The sequence below is a fragment of the Kryptolebias marmoratus genome, linkage group LG23 (assembly GCF_001649575.2).
Source record: "Kryptolebias marmoratus isolate JLee-2015 linkage group LG23, ASM164957v2, whole genome shotgun sequence".
NCBI lineage: Eukaryota > Metazoa > Chordata > Actinopteri > Cyprinodontiformes > Rivulidae > Kryptolebias > Kryptolebias marmoratus.
Window position 1 is genome coordinate 3,665,218 of NC_051452.1, and position 7,775 is coordinate 3,672,992.

The 7,775-nt window shown below is 47.1% G+C and overlaps 1 protein-coding gene across 1 annotated transcript in view; it reads left to right on the top strand.

Moving 5' to 3' along the window:
* Nucleotides 1–343: 343 nt before the first annotated feature.
* The window catches only part of LOC112451504 (sodium- and chloride-dependent GABA transporter 2-like), a 23,522-nt gene continuing 16,090 nt past the window's right edge, over nt 344–7,775 (top strand). Inside the window, exon 1 of the mRNA XM_037973915.1 lies at nt 344–408. The gene's annotated coding sequence lies outside the window, so the exon portion shown is untranslated. The remainder of the gene's footprint in view (nt 409–7,775) is intronic.

A 7,775-nucleotide genomic window follows, 5' to 3' on the forward strand; every position in this document is an offset into this window, starting at 1 on the left:
AGATGAGTTCAGAGTTTCTGCACAGAAGTTCGAGGACGCAGCGGACGCGCTCGTTAACGGCGAGCGGCAGTTTCCCCGAGCGCGTCTCTCTCCGACAGGCCGGCGAGTTCGAGCTGAGGTCCGAGCTCCTCAAGCCTTAACAACAGCGGCGGCGGAGAAACGGGACAAATCTGCTGCAGATTCACCATCCATCTTATTTGATTACAGGACAATGAGTTTCCTTCAAACACTAATAAGATTTCTTCATTTCTAACCTGAATCCAGCGAGCAGCAAATGCTCCCAGGAAAACAGACAGAACTGTGTTTGGGAATGACTCCTGCTTGTTCCCTTTTCTTCGTCCAGGTTTCGAGGAGGAGGAGGAGGATCCGGGAGTCCAGGGGAGGAAGGACGAGGCCGCGGGGTCGCAGGTGAGTCGTCACCCACCGAGGCAGCTCGAACACCGAGGCTCGAACCGACGCTCAGAGGCGGCTCGGGACGAAGGGTCAGGAGCCTCAGGTGGGCAGACATCTAACCACAGCTCCACCTACAGGAGGGAGAAAAGGCGAGGAAAGGAAGTCGGAGTCGCCTGTTTTAGACGATAAACGTAGAAAAATACAAAAACCTTTGAAGTCTGGAAACATTATACTGTTTCCTTCTTAGTTTCTACTTCGCTGTCAATACACTGATTTATTCTTCACCTTTAGCTGCAGAAAAGTCAAACTCTGTAACACAAAACAACCAAAATTAAAAACTGCAGCTTAAAAAGACCTCATTAGCTTTTATTTCTTATGGATTTCTCTCCATTTAAACAGCTAAAAACCCCTCAGCAAAGCTCAGATCATACAGCAACTAACATTTACCTTTGAAGACACATTAAAGCTGACTCGCTGCTACGCTGATGCCTGATATCTGATATCGTTCCTCGGCTGCAACAACAGATTCATCCGATGCACTCCGTGGCTCTTTGCACGTCAAAATAAAGTTAAAAGTCACGATAAGAGACGCGATCTGTCCCAAACTAATGAAGTTTAGATGGAGGCCAGAGAAAATGTTACCACGGGCCGGATTTGGCCCGCGGGCCTTGAGTTTGTGACGGAATGCGAGGCGTGACGTTTTCACGGCGATGGTAGAAATATTTCCCGTTTGCAGCGCTGACTCGGCGCCGTGAGTCTGCCTGGAAGCACGTTGCAGTGCATTGTGGGTCAGGAGCGTGTGTGTGTGTGTGAGGGTCCGGGTACCAGGGTGGGTTGGTGTGGCGAGGCTCGTCGTGAGAGAAAAACTCGTCTGCATCTTTCTCCCTCACTGATCAGATCCGAATCATCGAAGTCCTTCGAACAGATGTCAGGACGGATATTTGAGGACATGGACACTTCGTCCTCTTCGTCTCGTCACGCTGCTGGATTCTCACGGCTCTTCTCGGAGGCCATGTTTGTAGATGGCAGAGCAGGGTTTTTCTCACGGTGGTCTGGACTCAGCTGGGAGCTGGCACGGCGTTGGCGCTGGATGGCGCAGGAAGTGGCTGCCCAGAACCCCGCGGGAGAGATCCGTGCCAGTTCCATTTCCTGTCAGAGGAAAAACACCGCAGGACGAAAGTTGGAAGGGCTAAAATCGATTTCATCTCTTTCCTTGTCCGTGTTCAGTACATGCCGAGCTTTCGTCTCCTCCTTTTCCTTCGTTTGCCAAAATATTTATCACATACAGCGGCTATAATAAGACATTATCTCTGTGCACACATATGACTGTTGTGCTGCCTCCAGGGTTTTAACTTGGTCAAAATCGACAAAAATCAAACGGCTGTAAAAAACCGACACACAGAAAAGAAATGAGAAACTTCAGGCGGTCGTTTTGAAACCTTTTCTGCCTTTAATGACATAAATCCTAGACAGCTCGGCTGGGTACAACTAAAAATGTAACAAATCAGCTGGTTTGTCTGCGTGTTCACAGCCTTAAAGTAATCACTGACTGGAACCAAACTTTTTGGACAGAGCGACCTGCGGAGAACTTGACCCGAGTCGAGGTTGAACCCCCCCCGTCTGAACGCCTTCCTAACCCACTGTAGCCACCAGCTCCTAAAACCCTGAAGAGTTTCTGTTTTTAAGGATGGAAGCTGTGACGTCTCCTGCCAGCATTTTTGTGGCTTTAAGAAGCAACCATCTCCTGCCTCCGTCTGGCTCTCTGTCTCCACAGCTCCGTGTCTTTTTCAGGGGGGGGGCAAAGTGTCTGTTTTCAGTTTCCCTGCATACCACAGAATCACATGCTGCGACAAGTAGGCGAAGAGCGCGGCTGTGAACGCAAACAAAGAGTCGTTAAAAGCTTCATTTGGAAACAAACCCTTCAATGTGCGACGTTTCTGCGTACGCAAATGTTGAGGGGAAACACAAATAATAAATCCATCCGCTGCGGGGGGGGCAGAATGTGACCCTTTCTGAGGTCAGAATCCAAACTCCTGTTTTTCTCCGCGTTCACGCCGTCAGCGTGTCCTCGATCTGGAAAAACCAAACAGTCAGGTCTGGACACATTTCACGCCCCATTTTGGTTTGATTTGTGGGGCCTCCTGGCCTCGAGGAGCGAAGGTGGGGTCGGGGTTAGGTGGGAACTCATCAGGTGACTAAATTTAGCCGAACTACGAGAGCGGCAACTCCGAACAGAGACGGGACGAGTGTGTTCATGAATTTTAGATGAGATGGTTCTAGTTTTCCCCCCACAAGACCACAATCAGACCCTCCAGGATTCCGCAATCGCAACTATTAACACAAAATCAAGCAAACCCCGCGAAATCGCAACTTTCCCGCAACTTTAACCCAATATTTATTGTTTCTGAAGTGATTCGCCACCGTTTCTGCGGTCTGGTGTCTTCTTTGTGGGTTTGTGTAGCGTGGAATACAAAATAAGCCCAAATAACTCAGGAAGAAGACACGTGACGTCACTTCCTGTTAACATCAGAATGCCGGGAGCGTGCAGGAGCAGCGACCGAAGCCAAAATGTGCGCTAATGCTTCACATTTGCCCACAAAGATTTCAGCAAACCAGTTTCCTCCCCAGCTGCAGCTGTTTTGCACGTCCTGCAGTGTAATCATGGAACATAAACGCATCGACAAACACTTTGTGTCTGCAAAACATGTGAGGAGAGCTGCAGACCAGGGACAATCCAGAAATGCTCATGAATGTCAGTTTAGAAGCTATCAAAGTTCTCAAATAAAGCACCTTTTGAGAATGTCAATGTTTGTTGGGAATTATCTTACAAAACTAGGAAGGATTTTTGGTTTAGATATTAAAAGTTATGGTTGTTTATTGATTTTAGTGAAGAAAAAAAAACCGCAACTTTTAGGAAAATGCCCCGCGAAATCAGGCATTTTAGCCGCAACGATCACAAAAAATGCCCATGAAATCCTGGTGGGACTGATAACTGCTCATCCCATTACCTGTTTTGTCTCTTTGACCAACAGTCTGTCTTGTCTCATAATCCTCTTCTTATTAAATAAAAATCCTAACTTTTTAATCGGGACGACATCGAGCTTCAGTTTGGGCTGAAATTGTTTTATTTTTTATTGTTTTGGCCGGACTCTTGCTAGATAATGCACGTTATCCTCTGTAAATGGTCGAAATGGGCCACCCTGAAAGCTCGTGATGCTAACAGCGTGAAGTCATGTTATCAGCATTTCCAGAGCTCCCTCTCTATCTTCTCAGCTTGTATCAATTATTCATCCATTAGGTCCACGCCAAATGAATACATCTTGTGGTTTCTAGGATTTGATCCTTTTTCTCAGGGTTTGTGGATGTTTTCAGCCCAGCACACAGCCGGTGAAAATCAGAACGTGCGAGGGATTAAATCCCCACAAAGTCTGAAAAGTCAGCTTTACCTGAGCCAAACGGTCGTAAACACGCTGCACTCCATGACACCACCCTCTCCTCTGACATTCCTCGGATTTTTCCAGAGGAATGTTAACACTGCGGAGTCGTGTCCTGGCAGCAGGATGGCTGTTGTGGGTTTTGTTGACTCGTCAGAAGCCTCCTGCTCCTCTCGTTGAAAGGTGGCCTCGGAGTCGGGTCTCCACAGCTGATGGCTTGTAAATATTTCACCGTGGACGGCTTGCAGGCGTGAACTTGTGGCGGTTTTGTTGCATCATTTAGAAGCTGACGCACGAGGTTGGCAACGAAATGAAGTCAATAAATTAGTCGAATTGAATTTTGTCTAATCTGAAACAGAACTTGTTATCTTCAGCAGCAAGAAATGGAAACTGGACGTATTTTGCTTTTGCATCACAGAGAAAACTGGTTGTAGAATCAGAATCACCTTAAAAAGATCTTTTTCCACCAACTTCCCATCTTTTAAGGCCTGTCCTGTCCCTGAACAACCAACCGTCCTCAGCACAAAGTCGGTTTGGACTCGGCCGTCTCCATCTTGCTTGCGGTGTTCCCGCTCGAGGCGCAGTCGTGGACAGGAAGGTGTCCAGTTTGGGGACGCCATGGTTTCGTCTCTGCTTGCAACACGGTGGTTCTGTTGGCGGCGTTGAGCCGCGACCTCGGGCCGGGGTTGAGAGTCGGCGGCGCCGCCACGTCAGCGGTTCTCGGTTGGATTGCTCCTTCCTGGTCGGGGGGGCGGGGGCGGGGGATGGAAGGATGCAGCGGCAGATGGATGGACGGACCGGGGCCTCATCATCGGTTCGTCACGACCAAGAAGGACCCGTTTCCTGGTCCAGTCGAAGTTCCAGCCCCCACCTGAAAGAAGGAGATCCCGGACTCAGACGAGCTTCCTTCGTAGGATGACCGGGCTCAGCCTTAGAGACGAGGTGAGGATGCGTGGAGACCGAGGGATCGTACGGTTTGCTGTCGTCCGGGTTTCCCTCCACGACCCTCCAGCTGCAGACCCAATCTGAAGCCGTGCACGCTGAAGGAAGCACGCAGGCTCTCTATAACATTCCTTTGGATCCCCCCAGTATGCGGCCTTTAACAGATAAGGTATTAATCGTTCATAACTTTTCGACAGAGCTCCACTTTAGAGCTTTTAGGACGTCTCATACCCTGGATTATATGTCCTTGTCTCTGGTTTGTCTCTGGTTTGGGATTTATGCCAGGAAGGCCCTCGTAGTCCGGAGGTTTGTTTGCCCCCCAGCTTTCAGACAGAAATGTGACGACGCTCAGAGCTAATATTCCTTGTCAGATTGGGGAAAGGTTGTGGGTGTAATTACACCAGTTTTTTTAGGCTTTAATAATGCAGGAATTAGAGCCGACAGTCGAACACAGACGTGTTCCTGAGGGGATTTTATTCATCATTTTTTACAAATATTAATTACATTCATTAGGAACTTAAAAACTGAGCCGGTTTCTGGGCGCCAGTGAAACATTATGAATGAGTTAAAGTCCATTCATCACAGCACGGCTTTTTATTTTCATAAGTAAACACGCAGGATTAGCGCAGCGCGGCGGGATCAAACCCACCGCCAGCCCGTGAAAGGGATGGATTTAATTAAAACAGGATGATTGTTTGGAGGCGTTTACCCTTAAAATCTCCCTGACAGGAAAAAAACAAAGAAAACGAAGCCGAACGAGAAGAATTATTCATAATTTCAGGCGATGTGTCTCTGCGTCAGGGCTTTTTGAACAGACTCTGAAACACATATTTGACAGCGAAGGCTGTGTTTTTGGTCTGCCATTTTGCATTTTCTGCACCAGCCCTGTTTCTTTGCATATTTTCCCCTCGCTGCTGGCTTCCTGACCAAAGCTTTGTGCCAAACGGGCTCTTTGTCCGTCTTCGTTCGAGCCCCCAAACAAGACTGCAGGCGAGTAAAGGATGGATCTGAGCCCAAACAGTTTAAACAAAAAGGAGCAATAATGACATCATCACATAATTGTCCTTTTAACGAGGTGTAACTTAATTTCAGGTCCCCAAACTACAGTTAAAAGTCAAACGTGCAACAACTGCTTGTAACGCAGCGAGCGTGAGGAACAACAAGCGTCCAGCTCGACCACATATTACAGCTTCAAGTATCCCGGCGTAAGCAGACGGCGGACAATTATCTGTCAGGCAGTTTGCAGGTTTTTCCCTCCGCAGAGCCCCGTTTTCTGTTTTCTTTCTTCTTTTTTTGCGAGAAAATGTCGTCATGCGAAACACTTTGCTCGACTTTAGGAAATTCCGACCCCGGGAGCGTTGCACAAAAAGCGCCTGACCTCTGGTTCACTGACGGGGGGGGAGTGTCCCGAATCGTTCCGACCAAATACCCAGACTGTCCGGGATCACGGGTTGGGGGAGCTCAAAGCCGGGAGGTTTTGTTGTCGTGCCACGACCGTTTGACCCCCCTCCGTTGTCGTTTCCCACGGCGCCTGTTTTGACACGTCCAGCCGTGCGTGCGGTGCCGCTCCAGGCGCTTTGGTTCCCGTTACACAGACCGTTCACCGTAAGAGCAGAACTTAAAAGACCAAAAAACAGGATATTTAATTAAAATCTGTCCGCTCAGTTTCCTGTCGACGGTCAGGCGAACATCGTCGGCCGCTCCGCCTGTTATTTCTCACCAGCCGAGGTAAAAACGTGACATCACCAGCGGCGGGGAGTGCCTGCAGCTTCAGAGGGGAATTATTCGGCACATTCCACTCTGAACACTTTTTTTCTAAGACATCCACTTCAGCAGGTTTCTCTGTTATTTATGAGCCTGTCAACGTTTCTCTTTGTCCGCTGCACCTTTTCAGATCAACACGTTTGTTGTGCAACTTTGGAGTGTCACTTGCGACACTTCAAGGCTGTGAAAAGCTGTGAACTCGTTTGTCCGTAGTGTAACAATCGTCAGGTTGTGTTTATTAATCAGAACAACAATTATGTCCTCTCCTTTCTGCTCTCGGGCCTTCTATTGTTCAGGGCGTGCCAGCACATATCCACCCACAGAACATGAACACACCTTTTTAATACGGTCAGGCAGTCTGTCTTTCTGTTACACATACGCTTACCCCCCACACACACACACATGAACCTTCACGCATCGATTCCCTCCTGATGGCTGAAGGTCAAACAAACATGACAGGACAAGAAAAACACAATTAAGCTTTGGAATAAATAAAATGAATAAACTAGTTACAAACTGAGCCTCTTCAAACACTTCGAAGTGTCATTACCAACCAAGAAACTTCAGTCTCAGCCCGTTAAATTATAAAATATAATATAAAACTAATTTTCTGCTGATGAAGCCATAATGTTGTTGATTCGATGAATGCTTCGGTTCATATTACGCCAACATGAGCCGGTATTTGATCCTTTTAACCGTTCCGTCCGGGAACGGGTTTTATTAATTATATGTCACATAAAAGGTGGTAAAGAGTTTGAAACGACGGCACAAACCGGACATTTGAACGGGGGTGGCGTTCGGGTTGTAAAGGGAATTAGGAGTCGTGATGAGTTGTTTATGAAAGCAAATAAAACCGTTTTTGACCGTTTCTAGGTGTGCATCCAGAACATGCCTAACTGCACAGATTTGTTAATCACAGTGAACGCACGTCCTGACATGTGGATAAAGGGTTTCAACATGTTTGACGTCACAGACGTTACTCACGTTTTCACTTCCTGGGGTGTTTTTTTATTGACGGATCAAATTAGCAGATTACAGGTGCTGGTCATAAAATTAGAATATCATGAAAAAGTAGATTGATTTCAGTAATTCCATTTAAAAAGTGAAACTTGTATATTATATTCATACATTACATACAAACTCATACATTTCAAATGTTTATTTCGTTTAATTTTGATGATTACAAATGACAACAAATGAAAATCTCAAATTCATCATATCAGAAAATTAGAATCTTGTGAA